This window comes from Bos indicus, chromosome 16 (genome assembly GCF_029378745.1).
Source record: "Bos indicus isolate NIAB-ARS_2022 breed Sahiwal x Tharparkar chromosome 16, NIAB-ARS_B.indTharparkar_mat_pri_1.0, whole genome shotgun sequence".
Lineage (NCBI taxonomy): Eukaryota > Metazoa > Chordata > Mammalia > Artiodactyla > Bovidae > Bos > Bos indicus.
In genome coordinates this window covers 78,297,146-78,325,100 of record NC_091775.1, presented here as the reverse complement: position 1 = coordinate 78,325,100, position 27,955 = coordinate 78,297,146, and the positions used below count along the sequence as shown (strand labels likewise).

Sequence of the window (27,955 nt, the reverse complement as noted above, 5' to 3'; positions counted from 1 at the left end):
GGTCTGGGGCAGTGCTTTAAAGGATGTGCATGACTCTTGGGTTTCTGAATAAAGAGTGACTCCCACAGACTGGTAAGTGGTGGAAACAGCGGAAGCTCACCAGCACTGACACACTGTAGCTACTAGATGGCCACAGCAAACTGAGTGCAAAGCAGAGTGTGCCCATCCATACGCAGCTGTCTGTCCATTCGGAATTAAATGAGAGTTTTTTTTCTAAACAGTTGTGTGTCCATTTGCAATTTAAAGGGATTTTTTTTTGCTACTAGCTTTTGAAAATTGACGTTTAGAAAAAGTCAATTCTCAATATTAGATGATATTCAGGCTTGTATGGTCATTTTGCTAGGTATGTGGTGGTGGTACCCGACGATACAAATGTGAGTGCGGGAGACTGTTAATAATTTTCATACACCCTGGCTGAAGTCTTTAATAGCAAAGTGTCATGTTGTTTTTATAATGCTTCTGAATAAAACATCAAAGAGATTAAATTGAGAGATTGATAGATAACAAAGAAAATAAAGCCAAATGTTAAAAATTGATGAGTCTAGGTGTAGTATGCGGAGAAGGCAATGGCACCCCACTCCAGTACTCTTGCCTGAAAAATCCCATGGATGGAGGAGCCTGGTGGGCTGCAGTCCATGGGGTTGCTAAGAGTCAGACACGACTGAGCTACTTCACTTTCACTTTTCACTTTCATGCACTGGAGAAGGAAATGGTAACCCACTCCAGTGTTCTTGCCTGGAGAATCCCAGGGACGGGGGAGCCTGGTGGGCTGCTGTCTATGGGGTCTCACAGAGTCGGACACGACTGAAGCAACTTAGCAGCAGCAGCAACAGCAGGTGTAGTATGCGGGTGATCACCATATAAGTATTTTTATTTAATTTGCATAATACAAACTTGAAAAAGAATATATGTAACAAACATGCAAATTTACCTTCCAGTTAACAGTATCTAGTCCTAGCTCTTTGATACTCACCATCTAAAATGTCTTCATTCAGCATCATATTACCCAGTAGTATTCACTTTGCTACTACATTGAAAGTATGTACAACTGAAGCTCAGTTTTAAAAAGATGCTACATATACATATTCATGGGCACAGGGAACTCTGCTCAGGGTTATTCAATGTTATATGGAAGCCTGGATGGGAGGGGAGCTTGGAGAGAGAATGAATGCTCTACATGTATGGCTGAGCCCCTCTGCTGTGCATCTGAAACTGTTACAACACTGTTAATCGTCTATACTCCAGTAAAAAATAAAAAGTTTAAAAGACATACACATTCAGGGGTGAACTTACCCATCTTCCTATAAAAGGGGTGCATTTTATTGATGAATATAAAAGTAGGTTCTGAAAATCACACTTTGCAAGCTTCCACTGATGTAAAGATCTGTGTGTGTGTGTGTGTGTGTGTGTGTACACATCATAGACAGATATGACTATTTGCCAAGAGGCAAACAAGGATTATCTCTGAGTTCTGGATTGTCAGGTGACATTATCCTCTTCTTTGTATGGGTTAATTTTGCTTGGTTCTTTACAATGAGTGTTATATCATCTTAAAACACAAAAGTGTAAGAAAGCACGTAGTCATTTTGTCTTTAATCCCGTCCTATTTAATCTGTTCTTGTTAACCAGAAGCATTCTATACACACAGTACCTAGGCATGAAACTGACTTTCTCAGGAAACATGCAAAAGCATGGAACTATTTTCACCTTGTACTTAAACCCATATTTCTTTTTCTTTTCCACTTAGGATAGCATTTGAGTTTGTGGTTTGTATTTCAAAGAATTAGAAATTCTAAATAAATAACGCCCTTCAGCACTGTATTTTCCTCTGTACCTTAGGAAAGAATTATTCATGTGCTGTAGGCAGGCCAAACCATAAGAAGAGCAAGTCAAACTGACTGTTACATTTTCAATGAGTCTCTTTTTACTCACTTAGAGCATTGTCATAAAGGCAGATCTGCACATTTCCCATTTCCACAGACCTGCCTTTTAGCTTTCTTATCTCATGGTATATCTTATAAGTGGATTGCACACACTTTGTTTTCATATCATTATACATAATAATGAAATGAATTAAGCTCAAAATACATTGTAATACAGTGTATACTTTTCCTCATCATGTTTATTACGATGATAAAACTTATTCTTAATTTTTAACATCTTCAGCCATATTTATTGGATGTTCACCATGGCTGCAAGGTGGATCCCGCTTACAAAGTGGTTAATTTAAATACTCCAAAAACTAGCAACATATATGGCAGAAGCCTTCACAATATTGTAAAGTAATTATCCTCCAGTTAATATAAAAAATAAATTCTTAAAACCTAGCAACATGCAACAAGCAGGACAAGAATAACTTTCTTACCCTCTTCTTTAGTGGATTAAAATGTAATCACTGCCGTTCATGCTGATGTACTCAGGGTAGCTCATGCAAAAGTAGGAAATTGTAACACGACACAATTGTTAGTGTCTTTCTTTCTGGTTTGCTTCATTCATCCTTCTGAGCAAACTCTTTCTGAAGTAAGGATCAGAAAAATTCCCTAACAGTGATGTAGTGGATGGAGTCCTCAACTAAAAGCATCAAAGATCTATTAATATAATCTAGTCTCATTTCTGCTATTAACTAGTTAAGTGATGTCTACAAATTACTTAACTGATCTGTCGACCTTGTAACTGGGAGAACAAATGGTTTGGACCGGGTGTCTTTAAGGTCGTAATGCACTGATGTTCAAATCTGGAAAACACTGTCTGTGATCTCCCTTGAAGGGAGGAAGGTGAAGCAGAAGGACAGTGTCAACACAGCCCGGTTCTAGAGCTGCACTGGCCCCGGGGGATACGTCAGTTTCCCTCACACTATCAGCCTCTCCCATACCAGTGTCTAAGCAACAGAGTTCTGAGTTTCCCTTCAATGATCCCGTGTCTGTGCTTGTTTGTGTCAGATGCAGTGGGTAGCCTGAAATCAGCACATCAGTGAGATCAACTCCCTTTTGAAGCCACTTCTCCCTGCAGCTAATGAGGCTTGTCCATCCCTCTTTGTCTCTGGGGCTCCTGTGTTTTTTTCTCTCCGTATCTCCCCCTGGCCACTTCCCTCTTGTCTGAATAGAATCATAGGGTTGATGCTTAGACTTAGCTCCAGTGTAACTCCCTAGGATTCCTGTAAATGGTAAGAGGATTACAGCTAAATGTACAACTGAAATCAGAAAGTGGCTTTGGTAACAAAGCATCAGGGCATCGCCGTTTCTCCAGCATAGGATACAGTGGTGATTGATTCTGCTGTGATGAGATGCCCTTGACTTGGACAGTAACATCCTCAACAGGGCACGTCATCGACTCGGTGGGTGTGTCTGCGGATTTCATCTGCAGCGGCAGGGACCAGGAGCACCTTTCAGCCAGGACTGGAGAAGGAGGGATGACCCCAGAGCTGAAAAGGAGAACCAAAGATGGCGAGGGAGGCTCAGAGGATGAGTCAGAGGCAGCACATGTGAGACGACCCTCTCCTGCCCTGCAGACGATGCTGGGACTATTGGAAAGAGATGCTGAAAAGGCCACACAGAGTCCATAAATCGCAGAAGGATATTGTGAATTTCCTCTTGCCATCTGCTTAGGAAACACATTTTATATCTATTTTAACAACATAGTATTTGACTCAGCTGCCTGAAAATCCTCTCTGGCTAGTCTAAATCATCTATAATTAGCCTCAACATTTTCCGTAATTTCCAGAATCCTAACACTAATACAATATTCCATGATACAGTACATGCTACTGAATAATATGTCAAAGGCTTTTAAGTACATAGACGTAGGTCACTATTGAGCTTCCCCGATGACTCAGCACGTAAAGGACCTCCCTGCTCTGCAGGAGATGCAGGAGATGCAGGTTTGATCCCTGAATCTTGGGTCAGGAGGATCCCTTGGAGGAGGGCAAGGCAACCCACTCCAATATTCTTGCTGGGAAAACCCCATGGACAGAGGAGCCTGGTGTGCTACAGCCCATGGGTTTGCAAAGAGCTGGACACGACTGAAGCAGCTGAGCACGTGCACAGAGGTCGTCACTAACCCACCAAATTAATCAAATATATTTAAGCCACAAATTCGTGTTGAACACCCACCCTGTATTGCTTAGATGTGATGCTATTGTAGTAAAAGTGTGAGAGTCGGGTGAAATAGCCCTCAAAATAAATAAGATACATCTTAAGAGACAGGTTATGATTCCAAACAACAATAATGAAAGCAATAGCCATGGGGCTTCCCTGGTGGCTCAGTGGTAAAGAATCCGCCTGCCAATGCAGGAGACTCGGGTTCGAGCCCTGGTCCCAGAAGATCCCACTTGTCGCAGAGCAACAAGCCCATGCACCACAGCTACTGAGCTTGCGCTCTAGCGCCCAGGAGCTGCGACTGCTGCAGCCTGTGCTCCTAGAGGCTGAGACAAGAGAAGCCACCAGCGAGAAGCCGGCGCCCCACAGCTCCCTGCAACTAGAGAAAGCTGGTAGCCACAACGAAGACCCAGGGCAACCAAAAACAAATAAATAAAACCGTAGCAACAGATCAAGAGCTACCGTTTGCCAGTCACTTGCTGCACACCAGGCACTTTTGGAAAACTTTTTATTGTTGAAACCAATGTTGAGCAGAGAGGTATCTCTCTTTCACAGCTGGGAGGTGGATTTCAAAGCCAGCTTAAAAACTTTGCAGCAATCATTTTTTGAGGGGGTGTTTGTATTGTGTTTGTGGTTGTTTTAATCTGCATTAACTGTTACCGTTTAAATGTGAGAAGGATTTACTGCCACATTCACATTTTTAATTTCTCTCGAGAAACTACAAGACTGTGTGCTACACTAGGGCTTCACATTTTCCGTAATAATAACCCGATAAAGCTGAATCGTGGATGTCAGCTCTAAAGGCATAAGGCATCCACTAGCGTATTTTTTGAAAAACGCAAGCAATTTAACTTGATAAATTTTCACAACGTTAATAAGAAGTTAATTTTCACAAAGAAGTGCCCACAGCAGAAAACGGATCATTAGCAACACCGCCTCACCCTGTACTCTCCCCCGCCCTCCCCCACCCAAGGTCATTGCTACCTTGACTCTGGCACTTAGGTTATTTTCGACTGTTGCTGAATTTTACATGAATCATACACAGTTAATTTTGTGTGTGCCTTCTACCACACATCACTGTATTTTTGAGATTCATTCACATTGTACTGATGATCTGCAGCTTATTCATTCTGGTTGTGAATTCTAATTCCATTCACAAATACGTCAATTTTGTTTAGCCATTCCACTGTTGATAGACACCCTGCTGTTTTCCCTAGTTTTCGGCTATTGCAAATAATGCTGCTGTGACATCCTGGTGCACATTTTCTGGTGAACATACCTGCATTTTCCTTAAGAGAATTAGCCAAAGAGTAGAATTACTGGGTCACATGGTATGCATGGCTTAATTCCAGCACGCATGCTCAGTCACTCTTTGCAACCCCATGAATGGGAGCTGGTCAGGCTCCACTGTCTGTGGGATTATCCCAGCAAGAGTACTGGAGTGGGTTGCCATTTCTGCCACCAGGGGATCTTACCAACCCAGGGATCAAACTCCAGTCTCCTGAGGGTCCTGGGAAGTTCAGCTTAAGTTATTGTCAAAAATATTTCCAAAATGACTGTGCCAGTTTACACTCTCCTCAGAAGTGTGTGAGTACTCTGATTACTCCCAATTCTCATCTTCCCCCTTTTACCTTTTCTTCCCATTTTCCTTCTTCCAACAGGAGTATAAGAGTTTCCCATCATGCTTTTAATTGGCATTTCCCTGATGGTGAATGAAATTGAGTACTTTCCATAAATTTGTTGACAATTCTCTTTTGTAAAGTACATGTCAGTCTTTAACCCATTCTTTTTTGAGCTGTCCTTCCCTTCTTAGTTTATTAGTAGAAAATCTTTATATGTTTGAGATATAAAACTTTGTGAGATGTATGTATTACAAATCCTTTTCTCCTACTATGTAGCTTAATTTTTATTCCTTAACAGTGTTTTTTAGTGAACAAAAATTTTCCTTTTTTTTTGAGGGGGGGCTTCCCTGGTGGCTCAGATGGTAAAGCATTTGCCTGCGATTTGGGAGACCTGGGTTTGATCCCTGGATTGGGAAGATCCCCTAGAGGAGGATATGGCAGCCCACTCCAATATCCTTGCCTGGAGAATCCCACGGACAGAGGATCCTGGTGGGCTACAGTCCATGGGGTCACAAAGAGTTGGATACGACTGTGACTTTCAATTAGTAAACAAAAATTTTCCTTTCTACTGTAATCCAATTTACCATTTTTTTCATTTCATTCATTCATTAAAAAAAAATTTTTTTTTTAATTGTACTGGGTGTTCATTGCTGCACCCAGGCTTTCTCTAGTTGTGGCAAGCGGGCTTCTCATTGCAGTGGCCTCTCTTGTTGCAGAGCACATTCTCTAGGTACACGGGCTCAGCAGTTGTGGTGCCCGGCTTTAGCTGCTCTGAGGTATGCAGAATCTTCCAGGACCAGAGACTGAACCCTTGCCCCCTGCACTGGCAGGCGGATTCTTCCCTGCTTCACCACCAGGGCGGTCAAGTTTCATTCATTTTTTATGCATTTCATCCTTTCATTCATTTTGTGCTTTTACTTCTATAAACTTTCACATCCAGTTTACAAAATTGCTGCCTATCTGAACTTCATGAAGATATTCTGCTGCTTTCTTATGGACTATTTGTTAATAATTTAACTTCTGACATTCAGATCTATAATCCATCTGAAGTTGTTCTTTGTCCATGGTGTTGATGTATGGGTCAGGATATTTTTTTCTGCATGGATATACAACTGACCCAACACAATTAATTGAAAAAAAAAAAAATCCCATCACTCGAGTGGCAGCTTTGTCATAAACTGTTACACAATCAGTGTTTGGGATGTTTTCTGGACTCTTTTGAGCTCTTTGGGCAGTTCATTCTTATACCAATGCTGCTGCTGCTGCTAAGTCGTGTCCGACTCTGTGTGACCCCACAGACGGCAGCCCACCAGGCTCCCCGTCCCTGGGATTCTCCAGGCAAGAACACTGGAGTGGGTTGCCATTTCCTTCTCCAATGCATGAAAGTGAAAAAGTGAAAGTGAAGTCGCTCAGTCGTGTCTGACTCTTAGCGACCCCATGGACTGCAGCCCACCAGGCTCCTCTGCCCATGGGATTTTCCAGGCAAGAGTGCTGGAGTGGGGTGCCATTGCCTTCTCCACTTAATTACCATACCTTTACCAAAAAATGATATCTAACACTGTAAGCCCTTCAGCATTGTTCTACAAGATTGCTTTGACTAGGCTTGGTCCATTGCATTTCCACATAAATTTTATTTTATTTTTTATTGGAGGTTAATTACTTTACAGTATTGTAGTGGTTTTGCCATACATTGACGTGAATCTCCCACAGGTGTACATCTGTTCCCCATCCTGAACCCCCCTCCCACGTCCCTCCCCATGCCATCCCTCAGGGTCATCCCAGGGCACCAGCCCCGAGTACCCTGTCTCATGCATCGAACCTGGACTGGCAATCTACATGTATATTATCATATATGAAACAGATCGCCAGTCCACATAAACTTTAAAAAGAGTTTGGCAGTTTTCTGAAAATATCTTCTGAGATGTTGACTAAGATTAGGTTATATACTTCAATTTTGAGAAAATGTATATCTTTACATTATTTGTCTTCTGAACCATGAATGTGGTATATAATCTCCATTTATTTGGATAATCAGCTTTTCTCAGAAATGTTCTGCTGTTTTAACTATAGGTGTCTTGCAAATTTTACTAGATTTATCTCTAAATATTTGACGTTTTTGATACTACTGTAATTGTGCTGTGTTTTCGCTTTCATTTTCTATTTGCTCTTGATACATAGAAGTGTAACTGGTTTTCACATAATGACTTCCTATCCAGCAAATGTAGTTTCGGTGTTGTTAAATTCACTTGCGAATTTTAGTAATTTGTAGATGCATTTGGACCTTCTACACACTTGACCGTATTTCCGTCATTCCTAGCTATGTCTTTATCCCTTTTCCTGCCTTCTTGTACTAGGATGGCCCTCCGGTACCCTGTTGAAAAGCTATGATGATACTGAGAAACAGTTTCTCAACCCCAAACTCAGGGGGAAGCTTCAATATTATGTGATTAACTATGGCATCGGTTGTAGGGTTTTGTTTTGTTTTTTTAAATAGAAGCTCCTTTTTTTAGATTAAGGAAGTGGCTCTCTCTTCCCAGTTCACTGAGTTTTTTTATGACTCCATTTATCTCTTTTGTTCTTGGATCTGAGGAGATAATTACAGGATTACTGTCTGTCTCTCTCTCTCTCTGCCTCTGTTTCTTTTTTCTCTCCCAATTACATGGTAGAATACATAGCTTTTTGAATGGTAAACTTCCTTTGCATTCTTGGAGTAATGTCGTGAAGCATATTATTCTTTTTATATTTCTTTATAAGTGCTAATATTTTGTTTAGCATTTTTGCTTTCTTTCATACTTTCCTTGTAATGCCAGTGTAAACTTTCAATAACAAGACTGTGCTGCCCTCTTAAAATAAAATGGAAGATATTTTCTTTTGTTCATTCTTTGGGAGAGTTAATAGAAGACTAGAGTTACTTCTTATGAAAGCTATCTGGGTCTGGAAGGTTGAGAGGAGAAGGAATGGAATCATTAGTTACGGAATCAGTTTTTAGGTTAAAAAAGAAAGCAGTTTTGCTAATTCTTGTCGAGGAAGTTTGGATGAGTATTCTCAAGAAATGCATTTATTTAGTCTAAACTGACAACTTTCTTAATATAAAGTTGTTCTTAATGTTCTTTTGCTATTTTTTTTAAGTTTGTAAGATAACTGGTGCAGCCACTGAAAAGCAGTGTTTACTTAGTTTATTTACAATCGCTAAGAAGTAGAACCCTAAGTATCCCTCACTAGATGCTCGAATAAAGAAAATGTGTGTGTGTGTGTATAAAATCATTATGTTGTACATCTGAAACTAATTCAATGCTCTATGTTAATCACATCTCAATAAAACTGGACACAAATTTTAATATTCACAAGTTCAGTAGTGATATCATTTTTAAAAATTACTGGTGTCAGTATTTTATCTTTGTTTCTCTTCTGTCCTAATCAGTTCTGCTAAATATATACTAATCTTTTCAAAGAACCAATTTGAAGGTTTTGTTGATTTTCTCACTTATATTTATTTTTTATTTAATTGATGGTTTTGCTCTTTTATTTATTTCCTCCTTTTCTGTGTGTTACTTTGGTTTGATTTGCTACTCTATTTCTAGTCTCTTGAGACGAAGGCTTAGATCTTTGATTTTCAATGTCCAGTACTGTCCTTCACCACTAACTTTACTCATTTATATTATCTTTTTCATCTCTAACAGCATTTGGGGTTCATAAATCCTTTAAATGGTTTAAGATCAGTGTGACATGTTAACATGTTGATAGGAGGTAAAAGAGTGAAGATTCAAATCCAGGCTATATCGCCCTCAACTTCATGGTGTTCCTTCTCATATAGGGTTGATTCTATAAGCCATTAGGTGAAAAGAAGAGCGAAAGTAAAGCTTGCCTGATGCATACTTCTTGCTAAGTACAGAGCAGCTTCGGGAGGAGACAGAGAAGTGAGAGGAGAACCAGACTAGCTGTGTCTAGATCCTCCCTAAGTACGAGTCTTGCTGCTTCTGTGGCCATTGCTTCCTCAACTGCAATGCAAGAAGCGTGGACTAAGCATTCCCAAGGCTCCTTTCCATGCTACCAGCAGAGTTTAGAGAGGAAATGATGACCAAAGATATTGAATGTTATAGAGAGGTTTAAAATGCATAGTTTAAGAAATAGGCAATGCACTTTTTAATCACATAATAATTGTATTTCTAAAAGTGAAAGTGTTAGTCACTCAGTCGTATGCAACTCTTTGTGAGCCCAAGGACTGTGGCCCACCAGGCTCCTCTGTCCTTGGAATTGTGCAGGCAAGAACACTGGTGTGGGTAGCCATTCCCTTCTCCAGGGGATCTTTCTGACCCAGGGATCAAACCCAGGTCTCGTGCATTGCAGGCAGATTCTTTCCATCTGAGCCACAACAGAAGCCCCATATTCCTAAAGGCAGGAGCCAAATGGCAACAGGTTTTAAATTAAATGGGTTTTATGCCTTTCTCGAGGGGATGGGGAACTCTGTGCAGAAAAACATCTTGCAGAGTCTTACACAGAGGGGGAAAGTCACATCGGGGGTAGAAAGCACAGACTTCATCAGCCTGAGTGACACTTGGGTTCCTGGGTCCTCTTTTTCATAGCTAGACAGTTACAGGCACAAGATGGGACCAATCAAGAAAGATCATCACAAATGGCAGAAAATAATAATAATTAACTTGGTTTTTAACATCAAACGAGTACTGTAAAGAGATTGTATCAAAAAAATAGAAAAAAAAAAATCCAAGATAAACAACATCTTATCCAGTCAAGACAAACTCGATAAGACAACTCCTCACACAAAGACAATTCATAAGACAGTTGTAAAAAAAAAAATCCCTTCAGTGACCTGAGGTTTTCATATATGACTTTATGGGAGCAAAAAAACTAAAAATAAGAAGTTTAATTCTCCCTGTTGAAAGTAAGGGGAAAGATTTCTCTCCCCTCATTTTTCTTAAAGCATTGACCTTGGAAAATTTGTAATTTTAAGTACTTTCTCCTCTCTTTAAAATGTGTGCACACATCCTTTTGGAAACAAGATAGAAAGCCTTTTGTCAGCTTTGTGACAAGGACTGTCCTCCCAAGCACTTGGGAGAGTTCTCCTTGAAATGTAACTTCATGGGAGGGAGCGCCCCATCTCCCAGTGTCCATGGAAAGGCAGAAATCCAACTTCAGTGGATACCTTGCTCCAAGTTCAAAATTGAAAACTGAAAATTAAAGTCTCTCGGTTGTCAACTCTTTAAGACCCCATGGACTCTAGCCCGCCAGGCTCCTCTGTCCATGGAATTCTCCAGGCAAGAACACTGAAGTGGGTTGCCATTCCCTTCTCCAGGGAATCTTCCTGACCCAGGGACTGAACCCTGGTCTCTTGCATTGCAGGCAGAGTCTTTACAGTCTGAGCCACTCCATCATAAAAATGTTAAGTATTTGTTTCTTCTCTGGATAAAGCCAATAAATTAACATAGATGGTGACACTAATTTCCAAAGTAAAGTTTGGATGAATTATGAGTGACTGTCAAGTTTTCTTACTTGAAGGCTAGTTATTCTTTATTTCAAGTCTGGAAAATATTTATATAATGGATTGTATCCACCTGACTATATCAAACAATAAGGGTTTTTTTTTTCCTTTTGTCTTTTCAATCTCCTAGCAGATTACCTGTGGTGCATGGATCTGGATGAAGGCTTATTCAAGAACAGGAGTGCTTTTGTTCCCTATGAACTTTGTGGAAAGGGCTTCTGATTTCGAAGATGATTTTGTTCTTATTTATATTTGCCAAATGCATAGTAGGGTTGAATCTAGCTCTGACCCTCCTGAGACTTTAAAGCATATTCCAAGATAAAGAACCTCATCTTTGTAGCTAGACTTCTCTGATGTCTGCTCCCAGCCAAGTGAGTGAATCACTGCCTAGACGTGTATTGTGCTAGGAGGGGCAAGGAGATGGAGAGAGCGAAGTCTTGAGCCTGGACCCCAGGAAGCACGTTCCTGACATCAGAATTATTTGTTTATCTCCCAGTACCTTTCTGGAGCTGGGTAAGTGTCCTCCATGTGAACACTCTCTCACACAGAATAAATAAAGGGAGGTATTAAAGTCCAGTGATCCAGAGTTCAGAAAGAAGGAAAGCAGAAGTGAATATACTTGGGACTGCCCTGGTGGCCCAGTGTTAAGACTTCGCCTTCCAACGCAAGGGGTGCATGTTTGATCCCTGATTGGGAAGCTAGATCCCACATGCTTCATGGCCAAAAACCCAGAGCATCAAACAGAAGCATTATTGTGACAAATTCAATAAAAACTTTAAAAATGACTCTCATCAAAAAAAAAAAAAAAAAATCTTAAAAAAAGAAAGGAAGGAAGAAAGCAGAAGTGAAGGTACCTTGAAGCTACTGGGTGGGAGCTTCAGGGCCTCTGGCTTAAAGGGCCCCTTGCAAGGACCTAAGGAGGTGTTTACATGGTCATATATGTTTATAAAACTGGCAAAAGTAAGAAGTTTCTGTATTCTTTTTGATTAAAAAGGACCCACCAAATCATGAAACCTGTAAGCTCTTGCTGTGAGAGGAAGCAGAGACATAAAACAGGAGCAAGAAAAGGTGGAAGAGTAACTGTGAATTTATGTATGTTCCCAAGACAGGGTTTTCAAAAGAAAGTAGGCACTTTCCAAAAATAGCCACCACATTTTCTTAGGGAAAAATACTTAAAAAAAAAAAATTTCTGCCAAGTAATAGGAAATTCAGCTACCCAAATGACCTAAATTCTTGACATCCAACTGAAAGCCTGTCAGAAAACAGTTCTCCAATACATCTGCTTTTCTTACACATAATTTATTTCACACATTTAAATAGCACCAGCTGAAAAGAAAATAATGTGGTCATTACAATTGTACTTTCTTTCAAAAACAGAATGTTTTTAGGAGTTTAGGACTTTTAATTATGAAAGTGCAGGTGAAATTTTTTCTCCCATATACTAAAAGTATTCCAGCAAAAATCACTACTTCTGGGCCATTTTTTAAAATATTATTATAAAAATGTGAGTCTATGCAGCAGAAGATAATGAAAACCCTTCTCCAACATCCTTGTTTCTAAAAGACTCTGAATTAAAATAAGAGGAAAGTTCATTGAGCACAGCCCAGGTGGGTTGGGGGATGCAGAGACACAGAAAGAGCAGCCAGGACAAGCATCAGCCTCCAGAGTGAAAAGGCGCGTCCTGCACCAGCCAGAATCCAGAGGGCCCTGCGCTCACAGCCTCCTCCTCTGTGTTGGGTGGGGCTTTACTGAAGGTGGAAGAGTGAGCAGAACCTGGACTCAGAGACTAGACAGGAATGGATTTGGGAGCCTCAGAGATGAAAGGGGAGCAGTGACTCGCCCCCCACCCACCCTCTGGAGGCCTTAAGCTTTGCAGACTTACTGTGAGGTTGCTGAAGGTGACTAGAATATGTTGGTTTTTTTTTTTTTTTTCATTATGTTTTATTAAGGATATTGACTATAACTCCCAGTAGAACCTTGTTGCTTATTTATTCTGTATATAATATAGAACCATAGCACTGAAGAAGCCTCTTGAGAGTCCCCTGGACTACAAGGAGACCAAAACAGTCCATTCTAAAGGAAATCAACCCTGAATATTCATTGGAAGGACCGATGCTGAAGCTGAAGCTCCAATACTTTGGCCACCAGATGTGAAGACCCAACTCACTGGAAAAGACCCTGATGCTGGGAAAGACTGAGGGCAGGAGGAGAAAGGGACGACAGAGGATGAGATGGCTGCATGGCATCACTGACTCAACAGACATGGGTTTGAGCAAGCTCTGAGAGATGGTGAAGGACAGGAAAGCCCGGTGTGCTGCAGTCCATGGGGTTGCAAAGAGTCGGATATGACTGAGCAACAACAGCAACAACGTCTGCTGGCTCCACACTCCCAGTCCATCCCTCCCCTTGGCGACCAGTCTATTCTCTATGAGTCTGCTTCTAGTTCGAAGTTCACTTGTGTCTTATTTTAGATCCCACATATAAGTCGTATCATATGGCGCCTGTCTCTCTTTTTGACGTGCTTTCCTTAGCTGATAATCTCTGGGTCATCCATGTTGTGGCAAATGACATTATTCAGTCTTTTTTGTGGTTGAGTAATGTTCCATTGTTTATACATACCATGTCTTCTTTATCCACTTATCTGTTGATGGACATTTAGGCTGCTTCCATGTCTTGGCTATTGTGACCATGGTGTTGCTGTGAACATAGGGTACATGTGTCTTTTCCAATTATAATTTTATCTAGATATGTGCACAGCAGTGGGATTGCTAGAGCGTATGGTAGCTCTTTTTTCCATTTCACTTTGAGGGGGCCTCCATTCTGTTCTCCACTGCACCTTCACTAATCGACCTTCGAAGGTTAGAACCTTAGCCTTGTCTGTCCTTCATAGGAGTTCCCTCCAAGATTTTCCTTGCCCTGCACAAAGTATACGTGCCACAGAAGCTGAAAAACCAGGATCACAGGAGATGGAGGATATCTTTATCCAGTAATTTTTCAGGCTCTGGTAGGTAAAGACATGGGCCTACCCCAGTCTTCCACCTTGAATTCCAATAAGTGATGAAAATGGGCAGTGGTCCAAAACAAAGGTGGGGGCTGGGTCCCCTGGAGCAGGGGCAGCATCTGGGCATGAGGTGTGCAAGGGAGCTGGTGGGGCCACAGTCAGGCCAGCCGCCAATTCCTCCTGGGATGGTGGGGAGGTGTGTGATGGGTAATGAGCGAGGCCTCCGTAAACCACGTGCTTGATTTTTCATGCTGTTCTGCTCATAAAAGAACTTTGGTGATTAAACAAATTTCACTACTTGTTTCAGTAGGGGCTCTCTTCAACCAGGCTGAAACCTCCTCAGGGTCTCTCTTGTTTTTTTAATTTGTGTTTTGGGGGTTTATTTGTCTTTATTTTCTCATTACCATGGAATAGCGTCCAGTGATTCTCAAGCAGCAGCGCTCTGTTTGATAATACCAGGTAATTCATTATGAATTCATGATATTATAAAATAATAACTGTAAGAATTCTTGTTCAAAAACATAAATAGGGAGAAAGTCCTAAACAACAGAAGTCCAAAAACTTCAAATATTAACATTTTCTTAAACAAACCATTATAAGAGTTTTCAGTTCTGTGATCATCTGCTAGACATCAACGGTGTGTGGATACATAACAACAGAAACAATGGCAGTAATTCCACCAAATTTGAAATAACTCTTCCAAATGGTCAACTCATTTTCCAAGAATGAAACTTTCTAAGGCAAATGTGTAAGGAGATGAGTTGACAGCGCTTTTCATTGTACATAGAGGCCACTGGAGCCCAAGCCTGATCTCCTCCGTAAGCTCATGACTGAGGCCTAACAGAGACAGATTTTATTTTCTTGGGCTCCAAAATCACTGCAGATAGTGACCGAAGCCATGAAATTAAAAAGCACTTTCTCCTTGGAAGAAAAGCTACAACAAACCTAGATAGCATGTTCAAAAGCAGAGACATCATTTTACCATCAAAGATCCGTCTAGTCAAAGCTATGATTTTTCCAGTAGTCAAGTATGGGTGTGAGAGTTGGACCATAAAGAAGGCTGAGTGCCAAAGAACTGATACTTTAAGATTTGGTGCTGGAGAAGACTCTTGAGAGTCCCTTGGACTGCAAGGAGATCCAACCAGTCCACCCTAAAGCAAATCAACACTGAAAATTAATTGGAAAGACTGGTGATGAAGCTGAAGCTCCAATACTTTGGCCATCTGATGTGAAGAGCCGACTCCCTGGAAAAGTCCCTGATATTGGGAAAGACTGAAGGTAGGAGGAGAAGAGGGCGGCAGAGAATGAGATGGTCGGGTGGCATCACCAACTCAATGGACATGAATCTGAGCAAACTCTGGGAGACAGTGAAGGACAGGGAAGCCTGGCGTGCTGCAGTCCATGGGGTCGCGAAGAGTTGGAAAAGATGGAGCGACTGAACAACAGCTACCATCTGATCTAGAAGTTGATGCACACTTCTGGAGCGCTGTTTCTAGGAACCACCTGAAACAAAAAGCTTAGAATTCTCTTTTTCATTTGATCCAACTCCGCTGGAATGGCCCTTGTCTCTTCATGGATGAGAGCACTTGGTGTGAGGCGTTTACAGCGCTGATCTGTATATGAAAACAGTCAGCCGGTTCTCAGGACTCAGAGACTGCCCCTAGATCCACTGAATGGAACAATGTGTCTTTACAGGCTGTGATAACAAGTCGATTAGTACGAACAAGGTTCTTCAGTTCTCACAACAGGTGACGTTGTCGTTTTACGCGATGTGGCCGGTGTTGATTTGACAGCTCTGAGGATTTTGAATATTGAGTGATGTGCTTCTACTTGCAGGAACCTGAAAACTGCCAAGTACATTTCCCATTAGCACAAAGATTTTCTTTATATGGTGGAAAAGCAGCTGTGGCCCACAAATGCGCCTCGTCTACTTTCACGTTTCCAAGTAGAAAACGTAAACGCTTAAACGTAAGAAAATGCCAAAAGTGGGATGAATTACACAAAATACACATTTTGAATACTGCGTCCCATCGCTAATGCTGACCACCTCAGTGATAGCAAAATACTGCACTTACACAATAATTCACCGTGAGCCCAGTCACAGAGGCTGAGCTTAACATCTCACAGGGCAAGACCCTCAGTTTGGCCCAAGAAACACTTTACAGAACTTAACACAAAATGATTTAGAATATGTCTCTTCCTAAGTAATTTTCATTTCAACATTTTTGCTTTCTTATGCTCGGTCTTGCAATATGAAAATGCAGGCAGATGATTTAAAAAAAAAAACAAGAAAACAACAAAAACAAACTCACATGCTATATACTTATAGTTTCAAGCAATAATAAATGAGATTTTGAGGTTTAACTAGGTGTCCTAAAGTTATCATTATCTAGGTTTATTTGAAGCCTTTGAGACTTTTAAGTCTAACACAATGTTTATGATATAAAGGGATTTAAATGTGACCCCCTAACCCTAACTATAGTTAAAACAGCCATATCTGGTTTACACAAGATAACTTTCATTTATAAGCTCCTGTGATCACTCTGTTTATAGAATGAGATTGGTATTCTAGGGTTTTATTTATTACCATAGCTTTACTATAATAAAGCTAATTTTCTATTTTGAGCAAAGAGGTATTCTTAAAGGGGTGTGTCTGAGTAGGTTTCAGTTGGACTCATTTCATATTCAAGATCTATTAATGTATTATCTTTAAAAGCCCAAAAGGTTGGAAGCAAAATCTTTTGACTCTCAGTATAATCGCTGAGTTTCCTTGAGTAGATGGACGATTTACTTGACATATTAATAGTTCAATAAAGGACAAGTGTTGGGTTCCACCTATGTCTTCTTCTTTTTCTTTTTTTCTTATTTTCCTGTCTGTGCCACATGGCATGTTGGATCATAGTTTCCTGATCAGGGATGGAACCTACATCCCCTGCATTGAAAGCGCATAAGTCTTAACCACTGGACCGCCAAGGACGTCCCTTGGCATGTGTTCTTGGCATCGGATCAGGCCAGGATTCCTTAGTCTTCACAGTATCGGTCTTATGCGTGGGTAGTTCTTTGTCATGAGGGCCTTTCCTGAGCACGGCACCATGTTCAGCCGAATTCGTGGCCTCTTAACACTGGATGCCAGCAAGACTTCCCAGTTGCAACAACCAAAAATGTCCCCAAATGTTCTGGGTGTAGGAGGTGGGCAGATGGAGAGGGCAAACTAGGACCCAGTTGACAACAACCACTGGGTTGGGTGTTAGGGATTTTAGAAAGTAAATAAAATACAGAAGAAACAGAAGACTCTCTTTTACCTAGCATCGGCTTAAAACCGCTTTGAACTCGCCTCAGCCAAGGATGGCGGGCTTTCTCCTCTGCTCCCGCAGCGCGGAAGCGTGGTCCCCCGAGGGGCGCGGAAGGATGCTGTGTCAGGGCAGCGGGGCCGGAGGGACTCCTGCATCTCCCGGGCCGCGCTGTGCGGCTGAAACCCGCACAGGGATTGTCTCCACCGGGTTCCTCTGGGGTCCGTGGAAAATCTCTATCTCTCACACAAATGAATTGCAGAAACCGGTAAGCTTTTCAAGTGCGGAAGAATGGGCTTTGTCTAACCCGAAGTGATTTTCAATGAAAGCGCACATTTACATCGGTCGGGGCGCTCCCCCGGGGTGTGCGGGCCCGGACCCCCGCGCGGGGTGACCCTCCCACCAGGCCTGTGGCCCCGGCCCGCCTGGGGTCATTTTTGATGTGGGCTTGGGGGTCCTGCTCGGAGCGGGCTTCGCCCGGGGCCGCTCGTCCTTACAGAAAATGTTAACAAGCGCGCACACTGAGGACGGGGGTCTCCCGCAGCGACCCTGACCCGAGGCCACAGATTCGGTAGTGAGTTTATGGCTTCATAGCATGGTTTTAATTTAGTCACCTCAAAGATTTGTATTGCTCAGACTTGCACACCGCCCGCCCCCGCCCCTCCCTGGAGCGCCCCTCGCCGCCCGCGGCCCCCAGAGGAAGCTGCTCTTGTAAAGAGCGCGGAGGCCACTGGGGAAGCTAATGAGCAGCAAACACAGAGCGCAGAGGCAGGTTTTTTTTTTTTCCTCCTTCAAAAGGCAGCTCAGAGGGCTGCTTTCTTACCAAGTCTCCACAATACCCGCTGCCCTGTCCCCGCCGCCACGTTATTTCCTATTTATTAGGCTTGTAGTCAGTCGGAGCAGCTTTTCATCTGCACGCTGACCACAGGAAATTTAGATAGCTCTGAAAAAGAAAAGACTGAGCTCTGAGAAAGACTGGACCTTTTCTGCAGATGCCTCACGGTGGGCTGACTTGCTTCACACAGTAGACTGTGCTCAAGCTGACGGGGCTCTTCTTATTTACGTTTTGGTGATGGGCTAACTCTTGGCCGTGGGGTCTTTCCTGGGGGGTCTGGGTGTTCAGCACAACCCCTGGGCTTTACTCACTGGGTGTTATAGCAACTCGCACTCTTAACATGACAACCAAGAACATCTCCAGAGGTTGCCAAGTGTTCCCTGGGGGCAGTATTACCCCCTGATTGTTTAATCGCTGAGTCAGGTCTGATTCTTTGTGACCCCATGGACTGTAGCCCGCCAGACTCCGCTGTCTGTGGGATTCTCCAGGCAAGAACACTGGAGTGAGTTGCCATTTCCTTCTCCAACCATTGATTTAATGTCACAGGGAGTAACTGTTTGTCATTTTATTATATTCTGGAATTGTAAGACTGCTGAAATTTACTACTAGAAACCGTGGGCACAGAATCAGATGGCTTGGCTTTCTTCCAAAAGAAAATGTTCCTCCCTTTTTTTTTAAGATTTCAATTTTATTGATCATTAGTTTTTCAAGGACAAGTGTCATAGATTTTGCCAACTTTTCATTTTCTTTAGGAAAGGAAGACTCATATACGTAATTTTTTTTTTTAATTTTGCCAAATATCTTGATAGAGATGAAATGGAGAGAAACCTGTTCAGTCAGAAGCCAGGGTGTTTCATTTTTCATGAGCGTTTTCAGGGTAAGTGGATTTTTTTCATAGTCGAGAAGAATGTGATTTTCTCTCTAGCACTTGCCTGCTGCTCCCTTCATGACACCTTCCCATTTTTCCTGACCGAGTCCAGATCCTCTGTGCTGCCACGTGTGCCAGGGAAGCTGGGCTGTGAGATAAGGTGAATCCATTTTCAATCCTTCACTTGTGACTAAATAACAGGGATCTGAGGGGCTTAGGATTTTAGTAAGGAAATATTGCTAGGCCAACAACCGACAAGTTACACCACATAGAGCTCTTCAAAATTGAATCAATTCATGTGGTCTTTATACCTGTAGTACACAAGGTATATTTTAAGAAATGTTTTTAACTAAGTGCATTTTAATTTTATGAAAACTATAAATAAAAAAATAAAACTATAGCTATAATTGCAACTGAGTACTCTGATTTTTTTCAAGTTATCAATTAAAATAGAGTTTTCCCGTTGCATTTTAGCTTGATCCTTGACACATGAACTTTAAATAAGGGCCATTTGCTAGAATCTACAAGGAGAACTCTGGTGGAAAGAAGAGGACTTGATATGGGACAAGTGAAATATCACAAAGACAGACAAATAAAGAATCAAAAGACATAGTTATGCTTAAAAATACAATGATATTTTTGCATTCATCATTGCATTTTACAGGATACTGTTATTATTGTACAATGTGTTCAGTTGCTAAGTTGTGTCCAACTCTTTGTGACCACCAGGACTGCCGTCCACCAGGTTCCTCTGTCCACTCGATTTTCCAGGCAAGAACACTGGAATGGGATGCCATTTCTTACTCCAAAGGATCTTCCTGACCCAGGGATCAAATCCACGTTTCCTACATGGAGGGCAGATTCTTTACCATTGAGCTATCAGGGAAGCCATTATACATGATAAATCACAATAGAGTATAAAAAACTTAAATAATAAGATCCCAGTGAACAATAAGCAGATGGTGTTTAATTATATATTATTGATTGATTGATTGTTAGTGGGAGCAGAGGTGGGGTGCAGAGTATGAATTTTGTGGTGCATTAGGTGAAACAAAGTAAGATGGATTTCTCAGTACTGAGTAGTGCTGGAGAGACTCTTCAGGATAGCGGTCAGAAGTGAATGTCTGTCTCTGCAAAACCTCTCTTGCTGTGCAGATTTAGAAAGGAAAGCAAGTTTTTGCTTGCAGGCATTATGTAACTGGCCACAGCAACTGGAGGGATTTTATTGCCTGGATCTGTGAGGTGCCAAACATGAACAGAAACTGCAGAACTGTAACAGTGGTATTGAAGATCAATTAAAACACTGAACTGAAAAAGACTGACTTTGGAGTGAGTGTGGAGACAGGGATCATCTCTAATTAGAGCAGCAATTCCGAAGTAAATTACCACCCAGGTGAATTGTTTGGGCTTCACACGGGGTATAGATCAGAGTAAGAGCAGAAGATGGGCAGAGAGTGTCAACAGAAGACAATCGTCAGAAGGATCGGGAGCAGGAAAATTGCACTAATTGCTCCTGACTACAATTCTCATTAATAATCAGGTGAGAATAAATGGAAACTAATACAGAAAAACATTGCTGTTAAATTTTCATACTATTTATAGATAGTGGGCTTCCCTCATAGCTTAGTCGGTAAAGAGTCTGACTGCAATGCAGGAGACCTGGGTTCCATCCCTGGGTTGGGAAGATCCCCTAGAGAAGGAAATGGCTCCCCACTCTGGTATTCTTGCCTGGAGAATCCCATGGACAGAGCTGCTTGGCGGGCTACAGTCTATGGGGGTTGCAAGAGTCGGACACGACTGAGCGACTAAGCACACAGCACAGCACTTGTAGATAGTAGATATGTTTATGCATAGGTTAAACTGTTTAGTAAACTGGGCATATTATTTCATAGTCTAGGCTTTTTTCTGCCTGACTAGTTGTTGTATTAGCTTTATGTCATTGAATGCTTGAAGAATAGCTTTGAAGCATCGAAGATGCTTAAGACGGTAAGATGATGGATCTGAGTAACAGCTTTTGACAGAATTTTGATGCTCACAGTTGAAGACCCTGTAAAACAGCAGAATTGAAAGTAGCCTATTAGTTGGACATGTGTGCATACACATTAGCTCAGTACTAATGTGAATTAGGTCAGGCAATACTATCTTGCCTCATTGCTACACTATCCTGTTATCCACATGCCAAGTCACTTCAGTCGCGTCGACTCTTTGTGACCTTATGGACCATAGCCCGCCAGGCTCCTCTGTCCAGGGGATTCTCCAGGCATGAATACTGGAGTGGGTTGCCAAGTCCTCATCCGGTGGATCTTCCTGACCCAGGGATCGAACCCATGTCTCCTACATCTCCTGCTCTGGCAGGCCACTTCTTTACCACTAGTGCCACCTGGGAAGCCCCTGTTATCCACATAATATTGCAAAGAGGCCCTTGGAATACCCTTTCCATGAAAGGGAAGAACTCGTTCAAAGAATGTTTACTACAGACAGTTTATATATTCTGCTGACAATTACTTGCAGTACTGCCATCCATGCATCCGTCTAATATACACACCTGCACACAAACACATACAATACAGGAGGCAGGGCCCTGGCTTACTGTGTAAGACGTGAACAAAGCTCCAGCCCCTTTCCTCGAGAAGTTCTCAGTCTGGTGAGGTATGGTCCCTGAGGAGGGATTTGAGAGCAGACAACGAGAAGGTCATTAAGAGTTTTAGGCAGACAGCGACATAATCTGATTTACACTTTTTAAATCTCCTAGGACTCTGCAGACAGTGTCTTGTAGGGAATCTAGAATGAAAGTGAAAGAAACAGTTGGATGCCGTTGCTGTGGGCAACATGAGAAAGGATGGTGCCTGAAAATAAGGACTGGCAGAGTGAGGCGGAGGGAAGGGGCAGGCCGCAAATGCAGTGTGGACTTGACGTCCCCACCTTGACCATGGCGGTGGGCATGGCGTGGGAGTGAGATGTAAAGGTAGAAAGGTTCAAATTTGGAACATTCTTTGTAAAAAAAAAAAAAAAATTAAAAATCTAATTCATGGCACTTTAATACGGGAACCAAACCAGAAGAATTCGTTGGTTAAAGGGATGAGAGGATTTTTGAATTTCGAATTAAAGGATAGATGTGATACTGAAACCGGGGAACAGGATGAATCCCAGCGCTGAATAGAGATAAACTGCTTAGGAATCACTGGACTGCGGCTGGGATGACGGTGATCATCAGAGTTGGTTAAGCTAACTTCTCTCTTTTTCATCACCCACAACAAATTTTGGACAATTACCACCCCCGATATATTTTGAAACAAACAGGTACTTCCGTTCTTCAAGCTCCCTCAGATGCAGGGATTGCAATGTGGACTTAGGAATCACCCTCCTGTTGGGTAGGCTCCCAGAAAACATGCTTCTTGCCGGATAGAAGAGCTGGAGGAGGCCTCTCTCCCTCCCTCTTTCCTCTGCTCTTCCTTAAATCCCCCTTTGCCTTCCACCCATGACATCTGATGTGTGAGCCAGGAATCATCTGCTTGAGTGATGTGTCTCATTGTCTCTACTCAAGCTGCCATGACTCTTGCGTGTGTGCTAAGTCACATCAGTCATGTCTGACTCTTTGCGACCCCATGGACTGTAGCCCACCAGGCTCCTCTGTCCTTGGGATTCTCCAGGCAAGAATACTAGAGTGGGTTTGCCATGCCCTCCTCCAGGGGATCTTCCCGACCCATGGATCAAACCTGAATCTCATTACATCTCCTGCGTCGCAGGCAGATTCTTTACCACTAGCGCCACCTCGGAAGCCTGCCATGAGCCTTGCTTGGGTCCATAAAACATGATGAATACGAAGCACCATTTCTAGGTGGCAGCGTTAAGAAGCCCCACAAGATTATGAAATGCCAATCCAGGATTTTGATAAATCAACTCCAGTCTTCTTGTTAAGAAAGCAATCAATACCTTCATGCTTGAAACGACAGTGGGTAGGATTTTCTGTCATAAATTAATCCTTGCTGGTAGGGGATAGTACATTCAAGTGTCAATTTAGGCTAAAAAAGAATAATAACAATAAGTGGAGGGCAGGTTAGCCATGGATATAGTTGTATGAATCCAACTTAACTGAAATCTTAATCAATAGCATATGACATGATAAACTAGATTTTTTTTAAAGTTGTTCTTGGTTTAGAATCTCTTTTTGACAAACAACAGCTTGGCATAATGGAATAGGTCTGCCAAACGCAAACTTAATCCAAAACCCGCTCCTCTCTATTTTAGCTTTGTGACTGTTGGCAAAGTTACTAACCTTTTTATGCTTACCTAAGGTGGTTGTGTCCGACTCTTTGTGACCCCTTGACTATATAGTTCATGGAATTCTCCAGGCCAGAATACCAGAGTGGGTAGCCTTTGCCTTCTCCAGGGAATCTTCCCAACCCAGGAATCGAACCGGGGTCTCCTGCATTGCAGGTGGATTCTTTACCAACTGAGCCACCAGGGAAGGTGGTTGTGAGAATGAAGTGAGAGCGCCTAGGTACAACATGTGATGCATGAACTTTGAATGCGTTGAAGCATCAAATTTCTCATGACAAATCCACAGGCTTGACGTGAAAATCAAATGATGTAACACGTATATTAAATGTCTAGCAGAGAGAAAGTTCTCAAAGAATACCCAACACCTCACCTCTAGATCAATAACAGAGCTAAACTGCTTTCATATAAAATGTCTGGTGGAAATGAAATACACAGTAAAATTAAGTGTCCATTTCTATAAGATGACGAGACAACTTGGAAGTGTTGGAATCTACCTGGTTTGAAGGTCTTTGAGGTCAGGAACTGAACGTAAAAATGAGGAGGCTCTAGAGAGCTAGGGGCTTCCAAGGTGGCTCCTGTGCGTAAAGAGTCCTCCTGCCGTGCAGGAGACGCAGGATATGCAGGTTTCATCCCTGGGCAGGGAAGACCATCTGGAGGAGGACATGGCCACCCACTCCAGTATTCGTGCCTGGGAAATCCCAGGGACAGAGGAGCCTGGTGGGCTCCCGTCCATGAGGTCGAAAAAGTCAGACAAAGCTGAAAGACCAAGCACACACTTAGAGAACGAGACATTCAGTGTCCACTGGAATTAACATTTGAATAAATGTCAGATGGAGGAGGAAAGCTCTAGGTATCCCTTCTAGAGACTCAAGAAGCCTGGCTGTCTGTCTAGCTAATCTTTTTGTTATGGCTCAGAAGTTTGTGCTTACCCAGCTAAGCCTCACCTCGGGTCCCCCCTTCTTGGAGTGCTTTCTGACTTGCGTTCCTGGCCTTGGATCATTAACCCTGGAGCTGTTACAGCCCCAGACCCTGGCGGCTCTGTCTCTAACCACGGCGCGGTGACCCGGCCAGGAGCCTCGGGAACCGCTTTTGTTGCTCTGAATAGCTCTGCCCTCTTGCTTGTTTGTCCCTATAAACTTTGAGCACCAGTAACGTGTGACTTCTGAGCAGCAGCATTAAGATCCGGGGTTTGGTTCACAGAGTTTCCTTTCCCATGGCAGGCGATCCTGGAGGCAGAACCATATCTGATCGCTGAGTAGACTGCAATGGCAGAGAGAGAAAGATCCCCCTGCCAACCCTCGCAGTCGGAGCAAGAAGCAAACTTGGTTCTTCTAAGTCCCTGTGACGTTGAGGCCGTTGGTACCCACTGCCTAGCTTACCCTACCCAGATGAAAACCTTCATGAAAGGAAGCTCTCTACCCTTGATTAAAGCACTCAGATCTGCAGATCCAGACTAGTTATCTCAGGAGAGCTCACTGAAGATGCCTTATGTGCTTAGTCATTCAGTCATGTCTGACTCTTTGCCACCCCATGGACTGTAGCCCACCAGGCCCCACTGTCCATGGGAGTCTCCAGGTAAGAACACTGGAGTGGGTTGCCATTCCCTTCTCCAGGGGATCTTCCCAACCCAGGGATCGAACCCACGTCTCTTGCATTGAGGGCAGATTCTTCACTGTCTGAGCCACCAGGGAAGCCCAAAGCTCCCCTACTGAATTCAAATTCTTCAATAACAAAGTACGTTTCTGAAGTCCAGGTGGAAGAGTCAGCATATCTGGAGATATTTTAGCATCTTTTATTTGATGTGTTATGCTCAAGGACCCAAAGGAAGGGTGTATTAGTTAGGATTCTAAAGAAAGAAAAAAATGTACCTTTTTCAATGTCTCTGTTTTGCAACATATGAAACAGCAGCTTTACTTGGTAGCAATATGGGTTCATGGCCAACTTGAATTAGCACCAGGTTCATGAAAATACTAATTTGAAAAGCTATATGCAGCCCAATGTTCATAGCGCATTATTTACAGCAGTCAAAATATGTAAACAGCCTAAGTGTCCATGGATGGATGAATGGATGAAAAGATGAGGTTATGTATACAACTGAATGCTGCTCAGCCATAAAAAATACAGTCCCACCGTTTGGCACAACATGGATGGACCTTGAGAGTATTGTGCTAAGTGAAATAAGTCAGAAAGGCAAATACGATATGATTTCACTTACAAGCCACAGACAGAGAAAGGGAAGGAGGGGGGAGGGGGAGGGGGTGGAGAGAGGAAGTGGGGAGATAGAGAACAAGAGAGGGAGGGAGGGAGGGATGAGAGAGAGAGAGAAATTGGCTTACACGATCGCAGAGTCTGAGAAGTCCCCGTAACCCGCCATCTGCAAGCTGGAGGCCCAGGAGAGTGGGTGGTGCAATCCAGTCTGAGCCCACAGGCCTGGGAACCAAGGAAAATCCCATTATGGAAACCCCAGCCCGGGGGCAGAGGAGATGTCCCAGTTCAACAGTGAAGCAAAGAAGGGGAGCGCTCCCACTTCCTCTGTCCGTCGTTCTAGTCGGCCCTCAGGACTGGATGAGCCTCCCACACACATGCTAGGGCAGGGCATCAACTTTACTGAGACACCCACTCAGTGCTAATGTCAGCTGTCATCCTCCCAGACACACCCAGAAATCGTGTTTCCTCTGGCACCCCAAGGCTGGTCGAGTTGACACATAAAACTGGCTGTCACCAAGAGGAACATAAAACAAGGCTACGAATCAAATGAAGAAGTGAAATGTCAGTGGCTTGGTCGTGTCCAGCTCTTGGCGACCCCATGGACTGTAGCCCACCAGGCTCCTCTGTCTATGGGATTCCCCAGGCAAGAATACTGGAGTGGGTTGCCATTCCCTTCTCCAGGGGATCTTCCCCACCCAGGGATGGAACCTGGGTCTCCTGTATTATAGGCAGATTCTTTACCATCTGAGCCACCAGAGACTCGGTGGTAAAGAACCCGCCTGCCAATGCAAGAGCATGGGTTTGATCCCTGAACCAGGAAGATCCCCTGACGGAGGGCATGGCAACCCACTCCAGTATTCTTGCCTGGGGAATCCCACGGACAGAGGGGCCTGGTTGGCTACAGTCCATGGGGTAACAAAAGAGTTGGAAACAACTTAGAGGCTAAACAAGAACAAAAGAATCAGAGCCCCAGTAAAGCAGGGGAGAGGTTCTTTCTGGACTTACGCCCTTGCCTCCTGTCTGAGAGAAGCTGAGAGCTGTCCTTTAAAGCATGGCTCCTACCATCTCTTCAGTACTATCGATTTCGAACTTAGGAAGTCATACAGTGGAAAAGCAACTGACTTTTCTTCCTCATTTCTTTCTTTATTCACTTTCAAGTCAGATAATTGGAGTGTTTTCTTTGTAAGTTTGGGAGGAAGGACGTTCAAGTGGGCCAGCTAGCTCTCTGCACCTCTAATGGGTTAGGAGCTGTGCGTGTGGTTGAAGAACTCCACGGACTGGGCCCTTGGCACCCGATGGAATGTACCCACATTTTCTGACCCTTCAAAGCTCTCAGTACTTTTTCTCCAAAGCTACCATATCTGAAAAACAAAGCTTGCTTCATTTAGAAACTATATCACTTATGGGTTATTTAACCCATCCGAGATAGCATCTAGACAATGATGGAAAAAAAAAGATGTGCTGTACGGAGTCAACTCAGGCACAAAGAATGTAGTAGCTTTAATGCTGTTGTTCGGTTGCTCAGTCGTGTCCGACTTTGGGACCCCATGGACTGCAACTTAAATGAGGCAACTGCATTTGTAAAGTTAAAATCAAACCAACATGTTGAACTGTGTGTGTGTAAAACATTGAATATATCCATGAGCTTCTTAGGAGACATTTCTCTTGAAATTCCTTTCCAGTGGTTAAATAAAAATTAATCTAAGGTTTAAAAAAAAAAGCATAGCAAGACCATAGGTTTGATAGTTATTTTATTTTGAATTTTTTTCTTGCTGGTTTTTTGTTTATTTTGCTTTGCTCCCCACAGCATGTGTGATTTAGTTCCTCTACCAGGGATCAAACCCCTGCCCTCTACAGTGGAAGCTCGGAGTCCTAACCCCTGGAGCACCAGGTCAGTCCCTTCTTACTGTTTTAATCACAGATGGAGTGTAGTATTTTTAACGGAGTGAAACGGAGAGTGTTCTCTATCAAGCTGTACCTTTTGGTTCTTGCTCATTCCTAGCATCTTTGGGGATACGTATAGAGTATGATGATATTCCAAAATAAAGAAACTCTGAATGTCCTAAGTCTTGGTCAAGAGACAATAACTCCCTGAGCATAGGGCAAGCCCACCCACCGCTAGGTCAGCCCTTCTAGGAACGTCTCTTGTCACCCCTCAGATGGTAGGGCCCCCATAATTCCACACTGACCTTCAAGAAGCCGGTGAGGGGAAATGGAAAGCACAGGGTACCTGTTGATTCAGACACAAACAAATAAGCA

At 42.9% G+C, this 27,955-nt stretch overlaps 1 long non-coding RNA gene across 1 annotated transcript; it reads right to left on the bottom strand.

Moving 5' to 3' along the window:
* Positions 1 to 19,820: 19,820 nt before the first annotated feature.
* On the bottom strand, positions 19,821 to 26,086 carry LOC139176271 (uncharacterized). Its single transcript, XR_011560685.1, has 2 exons — positions 25,825 to 26,086; positions 19,821 to 20,052 (listed from the first exon to the last, which is right to left on the bottom strand). It is a non-coding gene; the product is annotated as an uncharacterized lncRNA (long non-coding RNA).
* Between the last annotated feature and the right edge of the window lie 1,869 nt (positions 26,087 to 27,955).